This window comes from Mus musculus, chromosome 3 (assembly GCF_000001635.26).
Source record: "Mus musculus strain C57BL/6J chromosome 3, GRCm38.p6 C57BL/6J".
Classification (NCBI taxonomy): domain Eukaryota; kingdom Metazoa; phylum Chordata; class Mammalia; order Rodentia; family Muridae; genus Mus; species Mus musculus.
Window position 1 is genome coordinate 143,259,314 of NC_000069.6, and position 24,159 is coordinate 143,283,472.

At 39.1% G+C, this 24,159-nt stretch overlaps 1 long non-coding RNA gene across 1 annotated transcript in view; it reads right to left on the minus strand.

Moving 5' to 3' along the window:
* Nucleotides 1-18,838: 18,838 nt before the first annotated feature.
* Gm40159 overlaps nt 18,839-24,159 on the minus strand; it is a 101,288-nt gene continuing 95,967 nt past the window's right edge. Inside the window, exon 3 of the long non-coding RNA XR_867681.1 lies at nt 18,839-19,026. This is a non-coding gene — a long non-coding RNA (predicted gene, 40159). The remainder of the gene's footprint in view (nt 19,027-24,159) is intronic.

Below are 24,159 nucleotides of genomic sequence, written 5' to 3' on the forward strand. Positions count from 1 at the left end.
CCTATCAAAGTTCATTTGTTTCATCTACAACTTTCTATGGTCTTCACTCTCAGAAACTCCCTGAGGACTAAATTGATCAATGATGACAGGGAAGAACATCAGTTTGTGTTTATTGAGAAGCTTTCAGAAGAAATATTTAGCTGAGACTTTTGTTGAGATATACCTTTGGTTTTCATTTCCTGGTTAGAGCATCTAAATTGTTCTGTGTTTGCAACCCTGTCAATATATCAACAGGGAGTGTCAATGGATAACAAGATCTTTGAAGGACACAGGATTGTTGTTGGATTCAGAAGGTGAGGTCTGGACTTCTTCCATGAAACCACCTTTTGAAGATCTATAGAAATTATTATAATTTTAAAGAAAAAAAAGACAGCAAAGTTTTTACTTCTTTTGTTTTCAACCAATGTATTTCATATTGTATCAGCACAACATATTTGACTGCTCTATACTTAAAGGGAAACAAACCAATGAGCAAATATAATTATCTATTTATGGTTTTCTCTAATTGTATTTTATATTCTAATTGAATTTAATATTCTAGGTATTAACAGAATTAAAAGTAGATATTGTCAGTATGGATTTCTCCTAATTTTGTATTTAATCAGCTATTATTATTATTGTTTATTATTATTTTATCATAGTATTTGTTCTATCCCTTTTAGGAATAAAATCCCACCACTAACATCCCATCATCTAACCCTTGAGTACACACTTGGCTATTGGCAAGTCCAGCACTAAGATAAGTTAATGACTAAATAAAATAAGAATTCCTTGCACAGACCCTGACTTACAGATAAACCCAGACTGATTTCTAGATCATGTTCCTTCCGTGATACTGTCAGTCACCTTTGGTGTTATGAGTCAGATTCTTAAAATGCTTTTGCTGAGATAATAGAAAAAGAGAGGACTAGTGAAATCCCTCTGCCAGAAAAGAAGTAAATAGGTCTTGCCTTTCTAGCAAGAGAAACTAAGTTTTATCTCCAGAACCCATATGAACATGGGAAGCTGGCCATTTACAGATTCAGTGGAATCCCAATCAAAATGCCTCTGACATTCTTCACAGACATAGGAAAAAACTACTAAAATTCACATAGAAGCACAAAAGACCCTGGAGAGCAGAGCAGTTCTTTGCAAAAAGGACAATGTTGGAGGGACTAGTACAGCAGATTTTGAGCTATATTATAGAACTATAATAATAAAAACATCATGGTCCTCTCCCCAAAACAGAGTTGTCGATCAGGGAAGCAAAATAAAAGACTTAAACATGAATGCACATAATTGCAACCATCTGATATTTGGCAAAGATGCCAAAAAGAGCACACTGGAGAAAGGATAGCATCTTCAACAAATGGCACTTGGAAAATTAGATGTCTGTGTGTAGAAGAATGAAATTAGAACCACGTCTATCATCCTGCACATAAACCAACTCCAAATGGATCAAAGCCCTCAGTGTGAAACTTCACACACTGAAACAGTTACGAGTAAACTTAGGCAGCACATATAAATTACAAGTGCAGGAAAAGACTTTCTGAATAAGAAGACCCTGTTTGCTCAGGAGTTGGGGCCAACAAATGACAAATGGGACTTTGTAGAACTAGAAGGCTTGTGCGGCAAAAGAAACAACTTGAGTGAAGGAAAAGCCCACAGAGTGGGAGAGGTCTATGCATTTGATAGAGGCTTAGTATCTAGAATATACTGTGAACTAAAACCTCAGAAAGTCAAGGAAGCAAATACCTATTAAAAATGAAGTATGGAAGGTCTAGAGAGATGGCTCAGTGGTTAAGAGCACTGACTGTTCTTCTAGAGGTCCTGAGTTCAATTCCCAGCAAATACATGGTGGCTCACAACCATCTGTAATGGGATCTGATGCCCTATTCTGCTGTGTCTGAAGAGAGCAACTGTGTAGTCATATACATAAAATAAATAAATCTTTAAAACAAAATGGGGCTTGGATCTGAACAAAGAGTTTGCAAAAGAAGAGAGAAAATTGGCTAAGGAATATCTTGAAAGATGTGAAATATTTTTAGCAATTAGAGAAAGGCAATCTAAACCTGATTTGAGATGACTAAGATCAACAAAATAGCCTACAACAAATGTTGGAGGACTATGGGAAAAGGGAACTGTTGGTGTGATGACAAACGGGAGCTCTGTGTACTAGTATGGAGGTTTCTTAAAAGCTATAACCCAGTTATGCCACTCCCTGACATATACTTATGCCAGGGCCTAGCAAACACAGAAGTGGATGCTCACAGTCAGCTATTGGATGGATCACCAGGCCCCCAATGGAGGAGCTAGAGAAAGTAACCAAGGAGCTAAAGGGATCTGCAACCCTATAGGTGGAACAACAATATGAACTAACCAGTACCCCCTAGAGCTTGTGTCTCTAGCTGCATATGTATCAGAAGATGGCCTAGTCGGCCATCAGTGGAAAGTGAGGCCCATTGGTCTTGAAAACTTTATGTGCCTCAGTACAGGGAACGCCAGGGCCAAGAAGTGGGAGTGGGGGGCGTAGGGAACTGTGGGGGAAGGGTTTGGGGGACTTTTGGGGTAGTATTGGAAATGTAAATGAAGAAAATACCTAATTTAAAAAAAAAACCTCAACACTTATTCTACAGATAGTTGTTCAGTCATGTTCATTGCCAACCTGTTCACAATAGCTGGGATATGGAAACAACCTAAATGTCCTTCAATTGATGGATGGATACTGAAAATGTGGTGCAAACACACAATGGAACACTACTCAGCTGTAAAAAAACAAACAAAACAAACAAACAAACAAACAAAAAACAATAAGAAAGAATGAAACTTAGAAGCTGAATAGACTGGAAAATATTATTTACCAAACACCCTCTCTGATTTGTAGATCCTAGATCTGGAATTTTTAATTTGAGAAAATAACCTAAAGTCACTACAGAATCCAGGAAAGCCGAAAGGGACTGTGGGAGTAGAGAGATGAGAGCAGAAGACGATGAGTTAGAGAGGAACATAGTATAAGCCAGGAGCTGTGAAAGAAAGAGTGAAGAGGGAGATGGGTCCTGAGGAAAACCATTGAACATTGTTTCTCTGGCCCCCACAGGCACTTGGATACATGTACTCACACTCACGTGCACACATATGCACCCGTGCACATATGCACATACACAAGTTCCTTTCCACACATGAACATACAAATACAGAATTTTAAAAAAAGAGAAAAGAAAAGAAAGCGAAGCTGGTGCTTACTGTGTCAAAGACGACTTTTCCACTGTAAGTCAGTAGTCGCATATTCCAGACTTTTCCAGATACATTCTGAGGACTACCACCATTCATTCGATGATAAAGTTTATACTTCAGTCTTCAATATTAGGGGAAAATATTAGGTTCTGATAAGTTGATTACTGGAAATTTCTCTCCTATAATATAGTACAATTAAAACAGGGTTTATGTAGGTTGTTTTGCTTTGTGTAATTGAGGTGTTGGGGTAGGTAACTGTCATTGTGAGATTCTGTCCTGGGAATATTAGGATACTTGTGACTATCTCTGGCTGCTAATCTATAGATCAGTAATTCTACCCTTTAGTCATAACAACTGAAAATATCTTCACATATGGCCAAATTTGCCATGGTTTAAGATGTGGGTGTGTGTTTATGGGGGCATGCAAAGTCATCTTCTAGAAGAATAGCATGGACTTCCAGGTTTCCACTGTGGTTTGTCTTTTGTGGATAGTAAGTCTGATCATGAAGTGGCTTAGTGACAATTTCATGATTGATCAAAAGCAGAGGTAAACACAGACCTAGATCTTGGGGTTGCTAGAATGACTTTCAAATTTTAGCATACTCATTATAATGTTTCCCATTTTCTGTTGCCAAAACAAGAGAATTCACTGCCTAAAAATGTGCTGGAATCCATAAGATGATATTCATTAGAATCTACTCAGGAAGAACAGTGTTTATGAAGGAAATGAAATAACCTGAAAACCTCATATGGAGTCATTCAGGGTAATGACAACCAAGTAACACCTAAATACTGACATTGTCTCATCGACTCTAAGCTATTCTGGCTTCTCTGGGTCCCCTTTCAATGAGTCTTAACCTTTAGGCCCTTGTATTCATCTTTATCTTTTGCATTTCTTACTAAGATCTTTCAAAGTCATTTTATTTATAACCCATACCTCCCTCTGTGGCTAAGTGAGTTTCTTCATCTTCCACCCTCTCTCAGGTGGTACCTTTCAGGAAGCTTGTTTTCAGCAAGATCTTGTTAGGTTGATTTAGTGAAAATCCTCTCCAAGAATGCTGGAGAGATAGCTCAGTGGTTAAGAGTGCTTTTGAGACATGCAGAAGACCAGAGTTTGGCCCTCAGTACCTATATCATTCAGCTCACAACTGCTTGTAAGTTCAGGGCATTCAATATTCTCTGGATTTTGTGGACACCCACGTGCACATAAATTCATCCAAGCACACTCATATGCACAATTAAATGAGTAAACATATAAATAAATATATAAGAAAGAAATCCTTCCTAATCATTGATCTCTTCCTTTGGGAGTTTTAAAAAAAATATATTTGATCTCTACCTTGCTCTATATCTGCCCAGACTATATTTGGACCTGAGCCTAATCTCTTTCCTCTACAAAATTCCACACAGTGCTCCCTGCTCTAATCACAGCAGTTTCATCACATACCTTGAATAAAATCTGTCTCATCATCTTTAACAATGCTACGACTTTTTCTTCAATGCTGCTCCTATCATGTACAAGATGTTATAACTATATTAAGACAAATCTGCACAAATCTCTTGCCTACTCTCACCTCATTTGAAGGAGGGATTTTTGTTGCAAGTATCCTGACACTTTAAAATTTTATAACCAAAACTAGAAAAAAATATGCCTGGCGAGAACACCAAATTAAAGATGGAATTAACAGCCCGAGATGACTCACTCTGCCAGGAAATGTGTTCTTTAAGCTGTGGTAGGGGCTGACATCTTGGATTGTCCCCATTAGCCATCTCTGGTCCACCCACAAGACAATAATGCATCCTCCTGGTTCAAGGAAGATACTGCCAGAGATGAGCTTTGCTGTGCCGCCAGCTGTTTGAGGGATGCAAGAGGATGCAAAGATGGCAAAAACAGATGGGATAGCGTTTGCATTTTCTACCGAGATATGAATATGTACATATGATATATTAGGGCAGCTCTCTCACACATCTCCTGCTCTCCTTCACACATTATGTTAACCAGTCGTCACATTCATGTATCAACTTCATCAGAAAGTTTTGAATGTCTTTTGTATCTCAGATTTATCCTCCTTCTTTATACCATTTATACCTTCCAATTTAGTTCAAACTTGTTAATTTTTCAAAATATGTTTTATAACATCCTCTATGGAAGATACTTGGTATGAAGGATACATTTGTTAAAAAAAATAGGTAGCATTTAATTATCCCACATCCTTACTATGCTTCATTTTATGAGGGATTCTAGATAGCTTCAGAGATATAGATACAAGAAATTGAAAATATACTTAAAAATTGGATGAGTAAAAATAAGTATGTTTGTTATGTTATAAAATGTGGGGAATGAAGGGAAGAAAAGTCAGAACTGAATACGGCTTCATCACTAGGAGATTATAATGCTAATGTTCTCTCAGTACACATATGCACAGCTATGAGTACATGCATGTGTATCTGTACTTGTGCATATGCTTGGAATCAAATAATAATTTTGTTCACATTGTTATGACCAATTTTACGGTCTAGTTGTATAGAGTCACTTTAACCCCTTTGACGATTCTTCACTTTCTTGTACTGGTCTTTTGCTTCCATTTTGTATAATATAATAAGCTAAAATACTATATGATGTAATGGTATATGAATGATATGAGTGACTTTAGATCTTTAGCTTCCTGGTATATTATTTCCTAGAAGTCAAATGCTGGGCCATAAACATTTATAGAACTCTTAAAATACATTACCAGCTCACCATGTACCAAATAGATTTGTTAATTTAAGTTTCTAAATCAGAAATGTAAGGGAGGATTTTAATTTAAGTAACTGAACATAATTGCTGGATAGGAGTCAACATCTAAAGACTCCAGAATATCTTTATGTGGTCCTCTCTCCCCTTAGGCAGAAAAGATGTTTTCTTTAACCTTAATAGCTTTTAATGAATGGGTACAGAATCAAATTAAGAGAATTTGCCATTGGCTACTCAAACTAGTTTTCATTTTAAAGATAACAAAATCATGAAGGGTGTATGAAATGTCAAGTATGATAAGGTGCCAGGCGTCATCAAGCTCAACTTTATTCAGAATTTACTCATTTTTTTTTAGAAACTATTACAACTACTACTTTAGTCTAAAACTTAATTGGGCAAATAAGAAAAGAGCATAGTTAGCTGCAATACAATGTTATACATAATAATGAATCCATGGGCAATAGACAGTGGAGGCATGATATTCAAATGTCTTCTGAAGACAGAATTGAGAAAAACTGCACAGGAGAGGTAGATTCTCAAGGGCCATTAATAAAATCTTTGGCAAGGGAGGAAGGAGTCTCTGGAGCACAGTAGTACTAAAGAGACTCAATGATATGGACCTGTATTACATCCAATGGTGATAACAATAGATGGATGGCATATAGAAGACTGTGGTGTGAATAGTGAAGTTTCAATTCTAGGACTTATTCTGTTATCATAGAAGAACTGTTGGGAGGTTTTGAGAAGTAGCAAGGCTCTTTCTGCATTTGATTAAAGTTGGGAGAGACTACGGATGGTGAAAGTATTATAAATGGCCAAAGAAGACAATAAAGGTTGGCATTGTGCCAGCCGTGGGAAGACCACACTTGAAGGGATGTGTGAAGGACACGAAACTAATGAACCAATCATCTGGCCAATATTGTTGAGTCAATATTCAACCAATGTTTTCAGTACTCTGTACTAGGAATCAAGAGAAAAAAAAACCACCAGGTACCTTCATATGAAGCTGTCATTTCTTTAAGTAAAATTGGCAATAGATGAGGGAGTGTGAAAATCAAGTGGTGATGTTAAATACCGTGGATGGACTGGTAGGATATGCCACAGTAGAGTTCCGGGAAAGCAGAGCTCCTTGGTTTAGATGACATCTAAATTGCCACACAAAGAGTAAGAAAACAAATGAACGCAAAGAAAGGATGCTGTCAGTGGGAGTTTTCTGAGACACAGATAACTCACTGGGAAGGTTTGAGAGTGGAATCGCAATTATAGCACTTCTGCAGTCAGATAACCATGAACACACAGACCCAGGGTGCTCTCTCCTTACTCTTCCTACTCGACTCTATGAAAAGGATATGATAGTGAACAAAGGATAGAGTCACTGTAACCATAATGTAAAAGAATGTTTGTAAAATTTAGCCTGCTGGCTTCAGACCCTATAGGAAGTAGTTGAATGGAGAATAGAGGGAAATAGGCACTTGCTGTTTCTGCCCCAGTTGACTAGGAAGTAAGATTGGCACAGAATATGAGCACATAGAGGTGTTCAGAGAAGATTCATTATCTGAACACCTCTATGCAAACCCATTTGGAATTTAGATTGAGAGGCTAGGTGAGAGGCTAAGATATGTGGAGCATACTTACCCAGAGTAATATATGAAGATTAAGGTATAAAAGTCTGGATGCAGCTCTTCATGAGTGCCTCATGGTCAAGTATGGTAATCACAAAAACAAATTTCTGACTAAAATCTTAATATATAAAATATTGTTTATATTTCTTGGCCCTGTATAAGGATTACAGCAACAAAAAAGGAATTGTCAACCAAAATAAGAACATTTGAAATAGCTGTAAGTTTGTTTGGCTTCCTGTGTGGGATCAAATGGGAACAGATATTTCCACCACTCCTCACAGAAAGCCTCATGTCAGCCCACCACCATGATGTGGTTTAATTTTTCATTGTCCAGAACAAACCCCAATATTCTAAATGTGATTTGATCACCTTGTTAGTCACAAGCTATCACTTTTCCTCTGTCAGGTCCTTTATCATCCTGGTTCCATTATCTAACACATTAGTGACTCCCTTCAGTGTTGAGAAATGTACCTATTTCATGGGTATGGTTTCTAAAGCTTTATTCATGTCGTTGAGAAAGATGTCTAATGACAAACAGAACGTGAATTCAACTACCCATGCTGTTGATTAGTAGGTGAACAGGAAGCATTTGGGTTTATGTTGCAAGGACAATCTGTGCTTGAAGACTTAGTCCAGAAAGGGTTGAGTGGGAGCACAAAGGAACTCACAGATGATGGTCTAACTTCTGTGGCATAAAGGAAACTGTCAAGTCTCTGCGTGTTTTTGGTGGGAGTTGTTGAGGCCACCATAAGGACATGTGAGTGAGAAGTAACACAGACAAATGGAAACTATGCAGGGTTGATAACACTAAGTGAACACCTCATTTTTAATAATTCCTAAAACAAATATGATAGATTCACATCTTCCTGACAAAGGCACTAGAAATGCCACCCTTGGGGCAGATAGTCACACTACATATACCCATCTGTGGATGGGTACAGGACAAAACTGAGTCCTGAGGAGGAGAGAATCACAACAGTCAAACTGCAAGAGCAGAAACAGAATCGGGTGCTCTTAGCGTGCCATTCAGAAAGGCAAACTAAGGCCTAAGCGCATGAGGTGAATGCAGAAGTTGAACCCTAAGGTGTGAGGTAGCAGAAGTATGAGAAGAGAATGGCTGTAGTCCCAGTGACAACTATGAATCAGTGTACAGTATCATTGCTATTGGAGACTAAGTGCTGGATGGGATAGCACACACGGAGGCTCAGGCTGTTATGAGAAATGAGAGCTCAGAAATGGATCAGTTTCTTGCAGGATGGGTGACTCATTCCCTTATGCAAAAACAGAGGGAATAGGGCCACTAGTGTAATTTCTGTTTTGTCTTTATTAACTCAAGTACTAGAGTAGTCCAGAACATGAAACAGGCTGGATGTAGACATTATCGGCTCCATATAGAAAAGGTAGGCAGGGTTTAGGAGATGGTTCAAAGAGTAAAGTGCTCACTTCTTAAGCATGAAGACCTGAATTGGATCACAGAATCTAAGTAAAAGTTGGGTATGGTGGTTCCCAATGGTCACCTCTCTTCTGTTGCAGGGAACATGGGTTAGTTGGAGGTGGGTAGATTTTTTTCAGGGGATCAATGGACACATCGTCTAGCCAATCGGTGTGCTGCAGCTTCAGTGAGACACTGCCCTCAAAAGTGTAAGGGAGAGCAACCGTGGAAGACAATGGACAGTGACTCCTGCCTCTCACTCACAGGCCTGCAGGAGAGTGCACCTACACATAGATTCACAAGCATGCATACACCACCTATAGCACACACATGAGAAAAGTGACAGGAAAATGTAGCTTTAATCGGCATACACATGAATGTGCATGAACCCGTGGCTGTCTTCCCCACCTTTTCAAAAAGAGTATTTTCAAGAACGAAGAGTGCAGGAGCACAGCTATAGGATCATGTTCCCCAGTGACAACTCTGATTATGTACGATGAATAACCAGTCAAATATAGAGCTTTCATAGAAGCACCAGGAGTCTATCCTGAGAGTGTGTCTGATTTTCACCTCTATAATTCTTCCAGTTCTTGTTGATGCTGATGACAGTGAAGGCAATGGCGGTATCAGTAGTTCACAGAGCCGTAATGTCGGATACTCTTTCAAGTACCAAACTCATTTAGTTCTTCTAGGAAGATTATGAGGAGACATTGTTTTCATCCCTTTATTTTTTTTTTAGATGAGGAAATTGCACATTAGAATAATTAAATGATGTGCCAGATTTCTGCAAATACAAAATGGATTTAAATTTAGGCAACGTGATTCCAGAAACACCATATTGTGCTGCTTCTTTGTTTTATGGCTAATAGTGATGAGCTGATAGTCTATATTACTCTCAGGATGTAGCCTTTATTTTTTTAATATTTTAATCAATTTTTTTGAGATTATAATTTAATCACAGCATTTCTCTCTTTGTCTTTGTCTCTCTAGCCTTTCCCATAAACCCCTCTCTGCTGTCTTTTGGATTATTGCTTCATTTGTAATAATTATTTTTAGATGAGTATATGTATGTGTGTACATGTATGTGTGTATGTGGGTGTGTACATATATGTATGTGTGTGTTTATGTGTATGATGTATAGACTCCTAAATATAGCTCATTTCATTCATTTAGTGCTAACTGAATGTATGTTTGCAGGGCTAAGCATTTGGCAATGTATAACCTTTTGGTATACTCTTAACTGGGAAAGACCTTCTCTCCTGCTTCCTGCTTTCCTTAGTTGCCTATAGATTTTTGCACAGTGTTGAGACCTCATGGGTGTCTTCCTATCCACTGATGGTATCCTTTTCCACCTCACATTTGGACACTCAGTCATGTTGGTGAACCTTTTTGGCTCCTGATATTAGTGTTCCCACTCCCTGTTCTGAGCCTTAGGGGAAGTTCTTTGTTGATATATCCATTAGAACTGGGCTTTAAAATTCGGCTTTGTGATTGGTTGTGGTTTTCTGTAATGATCTCCTTCTGCTTCAAAGCGAAGTTTTCTTGATGAGGGGTAAAAACTACACTTTTCTTGGGTATAAGGACACATGTTTATAGATTGTTGTTAGGGACTCTGTTTGTTTAATAAACAAGTGACTATATATTCTTCTCCCATAATCATGACTTCTCTAGTGTTGAGTAGTTACCTAGGCTTTCAATAACAGGTCTTAAGTTCCACTTAATAGCTGCTGGTTACCGTCATCACCGCGCCCTTGGGGTTATCATGCCACGCTGGTTGTTGATGAGATTCATAATCATTATTGTTGAATAGGGTTGTTGGTTGCCTCCCATTTTTGGAAGCTTGCATTATGCCTTCTGGTACCATTAAAGTTAGTCCTCAAGGAGGGGCCTTTCAGGTCAGTTCAAGCTACAGGTTTTCTGGGCCTAGTTTCTGAAGTTCATGCTGTCTTCAGCAATAGGGATTTCCCTGACACCTCTGTAGAGCAAGCAAGCAATAGGCTGTATGTTTTAGGAATCTCTTAAACATCCCTGGTCAACAACTCATAAGCAGACATCTCATATTGAATATTGTTTCCCCTTTTTTTCACTCAGGTGAACTTTATGAGATATATTTTCACAACGAATCCAAATATGTTACTATTAGGTACATAAATATTGTCAGGAAACAGAGCTGAGGTAGTTTGAACATTTTAAGCTACTGAACTGACCCTCTCAAGAAGACAGGGCTTTTCCCTACATACCAATCTCAGAATGACTGTGATCAAGTGCTTAAACTATTCAAGAAATTTGAAGATAAGTCTGAATAGTTAAAACAAATTAACCCATAAATATCAACAAATGGCTGTGTCTACTTAAAGATGTGAAGAGATAACCATTTAAGTTACAAAGACTTTTACCTTAAAATTGTTTCTTCACTTTATGTTTATATTAAGGTTTAGGTTTCAGATCCCTAAAACCACAAATCTGTGACCACCAGACTTTCTCTTGATGTAGCCGACTAGCAAATATCCATTGAACATATAAATTGAGAGTCTAACAAATATTCATGGGGCACCAGACGATTTAGTGTTTCAAAGAACCTATTAATACTAAGTGAATTCACCTGCAAACCCTGAAGTAATTCATAAAAAGATAAACAAGAAACAACAGCAAGCTCTGTGAATTGACATAATTCCATAGAATTTAGTTATTAATTAATTGCATACATATTCCTTAAAAGTTCAGTTCCTCAATTGGACTATTTTGATATATTTTCCAGCAGATACCATTTGTATCTGTTATGTGGACAAAGGGAAAAATAAAGTGATTTTTAAAAATATTTTCTTTCAAAAACCCTTGTGAAGTAAAAAGAATATGGTATTCAAAATGGATACCTGGAAGCTTTTACATGGGATTTAAAAACTTCATTATTTCTATCTTTCTCACCCCAAATATTCTGACTAAATATGAACCCATCAATTGACCATTTTATAAACAATTAAAATCATAGGCCTTCAAAACTGTTCGTAGCAAGAATACATCCGAGAGTCCCTACTTTATCTTTGTATACGTGTGTAACTTAAAGATGACAAGGCCAGAGTTTCTTTTTTGTCTTTAAATTGCTTTGCCAAGTTTCAGGTGTGAGCACATTTTTTATGACTGATTTATTAAACCTGTAAACTAGAGGTTTACAATGGAACTTCTCATAAGGCCTCAATTCCAGTGTGGCCAGCAGGTCCTCTGAAGAATGAACACAGTGACGAGAGTTTCTAGAACACAGCCTGAGGATTTGATCATGGGGTCATTACTTCCAGGAGACTTATCTTCCACCATTTTGGCAGGAATTCTTGTCCTGTGAACAAAAAGAAGCATGGAGTCATTTGACTAAGCGTCAGGGCTTCTGCAGTGATTAATTTTAAGGACAAATTCAAAGGAGTTTCTGTAACATTGCACTCGGTGAGGAGGGAGGGGAGAGAAAGTTGTGTTCACCGTTTGTGCTGACAGAGGGATTTATTGCAAATAAAGTGATTCTAAATTGACTTGGGAGATTTATTGGAAATGAAATTATTAGAAATCCCGAGTCCTTTTAAAGATATTTAGAAATTATACCTAAGAGGAACATTTTTGCTTTCCTCTCAGAGATACAAACTTCTGCTCATCATTAGATTCTTTCCCCGCAGGCTTTGGTTTTATTAGCAGCTTAAGAGTATATTTAGCACTGTCATATGTGAAGTCTCTTCACTCTGTTAAGCTAATATGGGATAAAATGTCTCTTTTTACAGTGTTACTCATTCATTATATAAAAATGAAAGCAGGCGCTTCAAGTGGGTCCAGAACTACCAACTATTTTTATGACAAAGGAGAGGTGACAATACATATCCTGTAGGCACATGAGAATATTATATAAGAGTCATTAGTGTAATTGATATCCAGAGAAAGAGTGTTGGATCCAACGTGATTAAAATATGCAATACATTATGTAGGTTCCAGTGTCCCAGCTGCTGTGTTGCTCTTTGATAGATATCTAGTGAAAAATAACACAGTCCTCGTTAAAAACATAATCTTTTACTATGCAAGGCTATAGGAATGTGAGCAAGTTGCAATCTGCGTGCTCCAATCCTCACCATGGTTTTCCCCCATTTGCTGTTTTTAGTGTTAGCTCTTCAACCACAGAGAATAGTTAAAAAGAAGCACTTTTAGGATGAAGCCTTCGGTGTGGGCACATTGGTCAGTGGTACAGCATCTCTCACATATAGGAGTACACTGGTCCATCACCAGCCAGCATAAGATTAAACCCCTCCTTCTTTGCTGGGTTGACTGGAGAATCTCTTGAATTCTATGCCAGTTAGCATTCTGTGCCTTTGTCTTAAGTTCTCCTCTTTAGATGTGGAAAGCAAAGCATAAAGCCCAAGATTTTAAATTGACTTTAAGTTAATAGTGACTTTGTCAAGGTAAGTGACTATAATTGTATCTCTGTACACAGCATGTGAATTGGTTAGTGGGTTCATTTATCTTACAGAACTGGGCAACCTCTTCCTAGGTACTAAGTTCTTACTTAGACAGGAGCTGAACCCCAAGTTCTAAGACTTCAGTTTTCCATTGTGAACTACCTAAAGAAATACAGAGAGCATGAGCGAATTCTGTTTTCCCTCCTTCCTCCTCAGAAGCCTTCCTTAATGAACCCTGTAACTAGAACAAGAGTTAATGTTGTGTCTACATAAAGCATATCTCCAAGAAATAAAGCAGGGTCTTATATACGACTATCCTAACACCTATAATAGCATCCCTGAATTACTGTCAGTTTTTTCCCCTTCTGCATATATGTGTGATAATAGCAATGCTAAAAGCTGAGAAAAAGGTCACGTGCTGAGGATTCTGCAACATAACCAGGAGAGGAAAGTCATTGGCAAAAGAAGCAGTGAGCCTAATTCTTAATTAAGTGTCATGTCTATTAGGGCAAAGAGGTCTGTGGGAAGCTTTCTCAGCAATTAGGGCTTTCAGTTTCTTCTCCTTGACTGACCTATGGTACTGCTGAGAGAATCAGATGAAATAACATGTTGCTATGTTGCCGACTCTTGTGTAAACAAGCCATAAAGTACTTCTGCAACTTGCATGTGTTATCTCTAGATAGTGGATGGCGTGTTTGCTACCGATCTGAACTATAAATGTCCCTTAAGTGGAATTCAGTTGTGTTTGAAAGATCCCCCAAATCAAGAAAAACTCAAATGATTAATACCCCCAAATTATGCAAGTAAATAAGCTGTTCAACCACTCCATGGTCTCATCTATCTTTGGAAATTTAGGATAGATAGTAAGTCATCAATGTTTGCAAAGATGAATTATCCTTCAGCACAGTGTGAATAAGAAGCAACATTGGTTTAATCACATGCAAAGGCAAAAGTTTATAGGAGGAATTGATGACTGACAAAACACATACTGGGGATACTGACCTGTTGCTACTTGCTCCTCTTCTGTGGACGTGTAGTTAACACTGTCATCTGTGTTCTCTATATAATCGAGGAAAGCCATGGTCCAGTCATTTTTGCCATGTATGTCTGATCATAACACCAGAATATTTTTCAGGTTCATCCCCATACCCTTGACCCCACCATAACTCTAGCACACCTTAATTTTTCTTCTGACAGTTAATCTGTCACTTTCAAGCCTGGATTATAGTAACTTGCCTTTCTTATCAGTATACTGAAAAGTGGCTTTATTCTACCTGTTATTTCTCCATCATTGTCAGAAGAAATTGTCTGTTATTGTTCAGGTCATTATTGTTGGTCCACATGATGTCTTAGACCTGGTGATGATAAAGTTCTTGGAAGAAGGTCTCAAAACCTTCTGCACTCTCTCTTGAATACAAAAGGTCGGATGTGCCCGTGGTCTTCTGAAAGCTACAGTAATGGGGCCATGATGCTTCACTACATAAATATTGTTATTATTAGTTAGTGAAATAATAACAGAGGAGGAAAGTAATAACAACTTGGCATGATCTTTTCCCTGAAGCTTTCAGTAAGTCCGAAGGTACAATTGGTGATATCATTTAATACACTACGAAGATACGTGATCATTCTGGAGCAGCCATTATCTAGCTCTGTTAGAGTCTTTTTAAAGTCAGTGCTTATTGTGCATGCTATGAATAAGAGAGAACAAAAATTATGCATGCAGGGCCAAATTCTCATCTTGCTCTGAACCCCCATGGACTTCCCTTTGAAGTCAATGGATGCTCAGCAGGAGGTGGTGCAAGATGAGAATTCAGAACAGGAATGTGAAGAAAGGGGGATAATTTTCTCTGACCATATCATCATTTCTTGTGTGTTAAATGCTCACACAGTGTCTCACCCCAATTCCTTTCTTACTTCTGTCTCAATAAAATTGCATGACATACTGGTTTTTTTTTTTTTCTTTTCTTGCATCTCTGTGTGCACATACTGTAGGTCATTTTCTATGGGAGGCAAATTGGATAACTTCAATTACTCTCCTGTAAGCTGTTATTATTGAACTGAGCCTGGAGTGCTTTATTTTCAATAAAGAAGTATTCTTATAATACAACTTTCATGCAAATTTGGATGCTATAGGTTTTCAAAGATTTTTTTTTCCAGAAAGGACATTTTTTTTTCACGGGCCCAGATAATTAACTACTCGTCTTTGTGCCCCTGCTTTCATTCAACTAATTTTTGAAATTATTTTGTCCACTGTGGGATGGCAACACAAATGCATGTTCTCCCAGGAAAACATGATTTGAAATCAACAATGCAGGGTTTGTTTCCGCATGCTAGTATTTGCTCCCTCCTAGGATTTGAATTGTTGTGAACACACAATGGTGAATGAATGTCCAGAGGGCAGCTTCACAAAACAGCCAGTCTAGGAGCTAGAGGCCACAGTTTCCACAGCCAAGGAGGAGCCTACCTTTTGTCAGATGGAAGCACACAGTGCCTTCCCTTAGAAACTTGGCCTCTAAGATAAAACTCACAGAGAGCTCCCCCTTTCTTTTTATGGAGAAACCAAACTCCATTGGATTCTCACACCTGGATGTGTGCTAATGAAATGTCCTGGAACGCAGGGCCATTAATATTCATGGGCCATCTCACCTAACTCATGATGGTCTGTGATGTATGACAGAAAGCAGTATCATTTACACTGAACCTTAAAAATATTGACAAAGACAAGTTCGTAAACACGGAGGGAACCTTGTACTTTGTGTTATGACTTCTTGGTTTTATACTTGGTGCGGTTTTTCAATTAATGGTTGTGTATCTGGGGCGATTATTCATTTATTATAGTCAGTTTAGATATGGTATAGATTAGAGAGATAGAGCAAAGCGTTTTAGTGACACTGGCTAGTGATACATTGTTATTATTCCCATTTTTATTTATTTATTTTTCTGGCTGGAACATGGCAGGATTTATGGCACCTACTTTCGAATGCTAAGTCTTTTTCCTCCCTGGTTCCTGTTTTTATGGTTTCAAATAAGCAAAAACAACAGTAAGATTTGAAGTAGATTTACCTACATGATTTATCAAATGATAGCCATGCATACAAATACGAACTCACACAAACACAAAAATGTTACTTTAAATTATATTTTTTGGGGGGGAGCAATGACACGATTCTTTTTTTCCCCTTCAGTTACATGGAAAAAGTATCTGGTCTTTCTTTTTTTAAGTGTGAAGATTCCCAGAAGTGTTGAAGGCAGAACGGAATTTATGTCGTACATAAACTAGGCATGAATACATAGAAAATCTCATAAGAAATAACATGCAATTTTGAACACAAGTAAACCAAGAGAACTCCACCTATTAGATATTTGGGAGTTAATGGCATGGAGCACAATGCTCTCAGTCAACCTTGCTATGTGGTTTTCCCAGTCTGCTGCAGCCGCATACCCTGTAATGCCATTTTGCTCCTAAAAAGGTTTTACATGCTTTTAAAAGCGCCTCAGATTTTGGCAAAGTTTATTATATGCATTATGCATAAAAGTTGTCATCAGGATTTAACAAAACATTTTGCACAGAAAGATTAGGAATAAAATGATTTGGATGGCTTTCCTAGATGGTGTGAACTTAAAAAAAAAAAAAAAAAAAAGAAAGAAAGAGGATCAAGCCTGTATCTCACCCTCTTTCCAAATTTCAAAACGAAGAACAAGGCCAATCGTGAAGAGAATGGAAATGTAAAATCCCGGAACCAAAGCCTGCCAGAGTGATTTTACTTTTCTTTCGGCTACCAGTCTCTTGTTTACTGGCTATAGCATGAACGATGTGACATGCAACCCATCTGCAATAGCTAAACAAGAAACTGCCCAGGTTCAATTATCTATGTGCAGGATTGCCTTCTTGAGAAGAGAGGGTAACGGAAGGGCCAACTTATGTTTTAACATTTGGATTTTAAGATGTAGGACTCCCCAGAAGAGTGAGGTAGACCCGTGAGAGGTGGAGAAGTGGATGGGTGGTAGCTGACACGGAGGACACACTGTTTGGGTGTTCAGCTTTAACTGCCTCTTTTACATTGTCTGCCTTGTAACACATTTTAAAGCCAGGCACATGGCACTTCTGTGGTTTAAAGGAAGCATCAGGCTCCACAGGATACAGCAGAAGTCTGGATAAGCTCTGTGTGTGTCTGTCACTAAGATACATTGAGGATAGTTCTGAATAATAATGATGATGATGATGGTGGTGGTGGTGGTGGTGGTGGTGGTGGTGGTGGTGGTGGTTTATTTTGTCTGAAAACTTGAGCCCAGAAGGATGTTTTCTGCAACTGGGAGCTGATTTCCAGCTGTGTCTTCCATTCCCAGGGTAATGTGCAGGAAGCAGTTTCCCCATTGTGCTGTGTGTCTTTCTAAGTGTACTAATAGCCCTGGAGTTTCTAAGGCTCCATGACCCTGGTTATTTCAGATATGACAATCTCCTTCACTGGCTGGCATACTCATATAACAAGTGGGTTGACGTCTATGCTGTTTCTAGAGGAGGAACTATTGCTGATGTTAGGATACAGGCCCTGGAAAGTCCTGGGTAACCACAGGGCAGCAGGGGTAGAGGAATCCTTTCAGACAGCAGTTGGAGGAGGATGTTGGGAGTCATGCTCAGAGAGGTTTGTGTTCATGCAGTCCCTGGAGGGTCCCGTGCAAACGTCATCTTCTTCGGAGTGCACTGGTACTTATTATTTTTCTTTCCTATTGGGGGCTTCACCCGTATCAAGAAGGTTTTTAAAAACACAGTCGCCTGCTCTCATGTTTTCTGGTTCTCTACTTCCAACGATGTCAATTGTTGTTACTTGGTTTTATTTGCTGACTTATCAGGCACCATCCAACCATAACCTCAGCTATCCACTGTCTGCATCAGCTTTGAAGCAGGTCTTCCTTCAGTTTGACTTCTAACCGCAAATCCCGTTTTCCGAGAAAAAAAGAGAAAGATACCAGTGTATGTATAAACAAAGAAAAGCAAATTGAAGAATCACTGTAATTGAAACTCTGCATTTACATAGAACTTGAAGGGTTTTTAAAAAAGATGTTCATCTCTACTTTAGTTAGATACGTTATAACATTGTTTTAAAGTAGGACAGAAGTAAAATAATACTGAACATCTCTTGTGTTGAGTATTTTCCCCATTTTGTTTCATTCAGTGCTTACTGCTGAGGTCATAATTATTCCCCTGCCTCCAAAAATACAACATGGGCTCAGACAGACTGTCTTCTCTCACACACCATATTCAGCAAGTGGGGGATCCAAGTTTTTACCCCAATTTGTGTTGCTCCCAGACTTTAAACCCTGTGCGGGGAGGATGAAGATGGAGAGGAGAGAGATCATTAGTGTCTTCATCTTTTAGTTGTTAACGTTTGGGATGTAAAGTAACAAACATGTAATTATTCAGTTGAGTCAATGTCACCAGCCAGATTTCTGTATTTGTTTGACTCTGTTTTGTTCTAGACCTACCTGTTTTCTGTGACTCCTCCTCCTTCTCCTCCTCTCCTCTTCTTCCCTCTGCCCTTCTTCCTCTCTCTTCTCCTCCTTCTCTCCTTCTTCTACCAGGACTGGCATTGAACACTGGGTTTCATGAATAAAGACACATGCTTTACCAAGGAGCCACAACTGCAGGACTTTCTATAACTTCAATCTTCCACTGCTATTCTATTCAGAAGTCAATGGGACTTTGCTAGGGCCCTTGACTCCTCAGTTCCCCACCAGGTAGTCTGCCTTATCACTTTCTTTGTCCCTTAAAGAGCACGGTAATATTAAAACAGAGACAGTTAAAAGGACAGAACTGACCAGTGCCTCTGTCTATTTTGCTGGATTTGTCATAGACTTGGAGGATGGGAAGGCCGACCTGCAGGTGCACTTGGACTTTGACCTTAAGGTTTTGTGATCTGCTTTGGGTTTTCTTGTTGCATCGTTCTCAGAGATGCATGCTGTGTGCACATGTTTACAAAAAGGAGGTAGGGTAGAGTGGAACTCATTCCCAGAAAATGAACCTATCCTTGTAACAAGTAGCCTATCAGATGCTGTAACATTTAAGAGGGTCCTGGCTAATCATTTTCACATGGGCCACACCTCAATACCTGTTCTATTTTGAATTGAGGTTCTAACACAGGAATATGAGAATACACTGAAAATGTGGCCTCTATGGGGGAGGGGCGGTAATGGAATCCAACCCTGTCATGCTTGTCTCTGCCTGTGTAACTGTGGGTTGCATTATTGCAGAGTGGGTCTTATGTTCGATACCTATTCGAGTCAATGTGGCACTGCAGCCTAGCCTAGCTAATATTTTTTTGTGAGTGCTTGCCTCTAAATATCAGATCAATACAATTAAACTTTAAGCTAGTGATTTTAATGTGAATATCCTAATATCCGGCAGCAGAGTTGATATTTTCAATCTGATGTATTGGAAAGACTCTTAGGGGAACGCTAATGGGAAAAGAGAAGAAATGAGGGAAAACTGATTTGTATAATAATCAGCTGGTCAATTATTCCATGCCACAGAGGCTGCTGGAGAATTCCTGAGCCTGTTTAGCTAGTGCACCTGAGAAGCCCCACTGGGATTGTTGTCCCACAACAGCACCGTGTGGGATAAAGCATGGCCACCTGCGTTATCTTTTGCTTCAGGACAAGGATGGCAGATCCTCTGACTCTCAGAATATTTTTCGGCTTTCCTGGGTAGAATGCAACTCTTGTTTTTTTTTTTTTGTTTTTGTTTTTTTTTTTTTGTTTTGTTTTCCTTTAAATTTCAAGTGCTGGCACCTATAGTTAAGCTTTGAAGACACCAAATTTACCAGACAAATTAATTTTTCCCATTGTGCTTGCATCATTGGGCTCTACCATAACAATCTGTGGAGACTCCTGGTGGGAGACACCTGATAAATTTCTCCATAGTAGAGAAGAAGATAAATCGATATTGTAATTAAATAAATATTCTCTCTCTCTCTCTCTCTCTCTCTCTCTCTCTCTCTCTCTCCCTCTCTCTCCCTCTCCCTCCCTCTCCCTCCCCCTCCCTCCCTCTCTCTCTCTCCCTCCCTCCCCCTCCCTCTCTCTCTCTCTCTCTCCCTCTCTCTCTCTCTCCCTCCCTCTCCCTCCCTCTCCCTGCCCCTCCCTCCCTCTCCCTCCCTCTCCCTCCCCCTCCCTCCCTCTCTCTCTCTCTCTCTCTCTCTCTCTCTCTCTCTCTCTCTCTCTCTCTCTCTCTCTCTCTCTCTCTCTGCTTTCCTGCCTATTCCTCACACCCCATCTGACACTCTTTGTAATTGTAAGTTGCTGAGATTCCTTGCATGATTCCTTGCTCAGAACCTGGGTCCTTCCACATTCACTGCCCTGAACTAGCCTAGGCCTTTCCATCTTTTTCTTGGAATAGAGCAAGAAGCTTTCTGGCTAGCCATTTCCACACACTTTCTTCTGAATTACAGACATTTGCCTTTCTGAATATTAGGCATTGCTTTCTGACTAGAACATCTGCGATTTTGTAGAAAACAGATTTGTTGGTACAGAGGAAGTCTCCTTGATCAGGAATATCACTGAAGCATCATCATGGTGATGGTGGTGATGGTGATGATGCTGATGAGATGGTGATGATGTTGATGAGATGATGATGATCATCATCATGATGAAGAAGATTTAATGATGATTTATCATTATTAGTTGCGGTGTTGAATATTGAACTCATGACCCTATAGGGAAGCACTCTGCCACTGAGATATAACAACAATCCTTTGGAGGCATTATTAACAGTACATGTTAAGGTGGCTGAAGGATTCTACATCTTAATACATGTTTGATTACAACTGAGCATGTTCCTTATCCTCTTGGAGCTTTAAGCTCCTCACTGTAGAAAAAGGAAAGCAAGACCATACATGTAGAACACTAAGTAGAGTGGCTGGTGCCCTCCGTGTCTATTCACTCACAGTCCAGTCACATCTGTCTCTTTCCAGTCTGTCCTGATTGGCATGTGAAGTGTCCCATAGGCTCATGTGATTGAACACTGGTGGTGCTGTTTGAAGAGGAAGTATGTCAGTTGGAGTGTCCTTGATGCTTCAGAGCCTAGACCACTTTCTATCTGCTTTTGGCTCTTGACTGTGGACACAATGAGACAAGCAGTTTCATGCTTCTGCTTAGTGGGACTTTCCCCCATGGTAGAGTGTGTCCCTTCTTAAACCCACAGCCAAAATAAATCTTCCTCTCTTAAATTACTTCTCAAGTATTTGATCACCACAATGAGAACAGAGTTAGTTAAACATCCAGGGGTTGGGAAACATTGAATATACTCTATTGGTTGTTCTAACTTCTCTAGATTTTCTATGTCACTTAAATACTCAGCATAACAGTCAACCTATCCAGGCCATTATTTACATAAAGAAAATTAGCTTCATAGATGTTAAGCAATTTGTTGAAGGTCACAGAAGTGTGCTAGACTCAATCTTCTGGACTCCAGGACTTAGTCTTTAATTGGGAACACGTTTCTATCCAATCTTCCCTGCCTTTGTCCAGGAAAAGTTTAGAATCCTTTGTTCCATCTTATGCAGGTGAGTTTTTTATCTTAGGCTTTAATGCTCAAGGCAAAGGAGGCCCTGAAAAATGCTACTTAGCGGCAGGAGAGACGAGGAGTGTTGCTAACACCAAGATGATTGGCAGAGAGCACATAGAAAGAGTTCAGGCATTAGTCTATGTTTTTTTTAATAGCATGTTCTGTTTATGTTCTGTTGTAGGTGTTTGGGCTTTTTGTTGACACTGGGAACTCCTTGGGAACCCCAGTTATTAATACATTGCTTGTGCATTATGATGCTTATATATCGAGATTTAGCATCTTGAGAGAGTCTGTGCAGGAATCCCTTTTCCCAGAACAGGTACCTGAATAATCTCAAATACCCAGATGTAAATCTGAGTAGAAGTTACAAAATGGCTGACTTCTTTGCCCAATTCTAAGATTTACATTTCACATTACAGTTTGTGTGTGAACTGTCTCTCATAGGTTCATGTGGTGAACACTGGGCCATCAAATGTGACTACTGTTTTGGGAGTTAGTGGAAATTTCCTTCTTAGCTGGAGGAAGTCAGTACTAGGAGTCTTTGCTGATTATGTATGGCCTCTGGTCACTTCCTCTTTCTTTGTTTCTTGTCCACCATGAGGCTTCCTCTACATATTATTTCTTTCACAATGTCTCACCATAGTGCGTGAAACCAGTTATTCCTGGACCGACCACCCAGAAACAATGAGCAAAATAAATCTTTCTACTCCTGAGTATTAAATAAGTACTAAACAGAAGTGGGTATTGAACAGAGCATTGGAGGAGGCAACTAAAGAGTTTGTGGAGAAGAGACGGACCTAGGAGACAGCCAGCATTGGAGCAGGAAGCATGGCATGTGGAATGTTACATATTTGAGTGTTGAAGGGAATGTGTACCACCAGAAGAAAAGTAGCAGAGGCTAGGTTCACAGAAATCAGAATAATTTGAAGAGTTCACAGATTTCCGGGTGATTTAATGTATTCTCATCTAAAAAACAAACAAACCCCACAACAATTTAGCAATAGACACAGCTACTAATAGAGATCTAAAACTAGGAACCTAAATGTCTTTATATAAATAATGGACTTAGTAGATTCCTATTGGCACATTAGACATAGCTACTGAACATGGGCAGAATGGCTTTGGCTTGTTCCTAAATATTTCAAAGTCTATTTTCCCAGATCTGTACAAGTGAAGTCGTTATGGGATATGTAAGGAAAAGATAGTGCAGGGGATTTTGAGATTCAGAAATTAACATATTTTCACACGTGTAAGACATGGTCCATCTATGAGTAGAGAAGAGATCGTGGTATCCTTTATTGAGAGTCATATGCTGAATTAGAGAGACACACAATAGCATTTGCTTAAGGATCTGAACAACAGCATGGAGCAGTACCTTCCAGAGGAAGATAGGTGTGGCTTTAGCGGGGAGATAGGAATGCAGAGGAAAAGAACAAGATGCCCACATAAAGCTATGTTGTCATGTGTGGAAGGATCTCCAGAACAGAGGGTGAGCCTGAAGTTAGACCCAGAAACAAATTACAACTAGAAAGTGAGAAAAGAGACGCGATGGGCCCCACAACACAAGGCCTATTGGCAGTAATGGTTGCCTACTATGCTATTTAAAGGAAAGGGGAGAGATTCGGGGGGAGGGTGTTGAGGGGGATTGGGCTTCTAATGTCCATGCCTGTGATGAAGCACCGCGTTTGAGGGTCTCATTTTCTCCTCCATAAGCACAGCCTAGAGCCCCCAGCATGGCTCCCCAAAGAAATTTAATTTATTCTCTTCTCCTTTGTTACATCCTCTTGGAAATTTTGTCAGGAGAAAAATTAGGACGATATATTTTCTAAAGCTAACCGCCTAAGTCCTATCAACTGCATTTGGTACAAAGAAAAAGATGATATGAATATTTGATACGGGGCCAAAAAGAGGTCTTATGGATTAAATATTATGGAAGGTTTAAAGTCTTCTGGAAAAAAAAAACCAACAATCTAATTTTGAAGGCTTTATTAAATTGTGGTAAGAGTCTTCCTTCTTCCTATTCTGTTGTCCTGAGCTGCAATTTGGAGGAGCTGAGCAATTATACAGATAATAATCATGGGCTCAAGCTTTTTAATGGTAAAAACATGACTTGATTCTCTGAAGAAGTGAACAGGCAACGTTTTCTCATTGCTGTTAATTATAATTTAAGA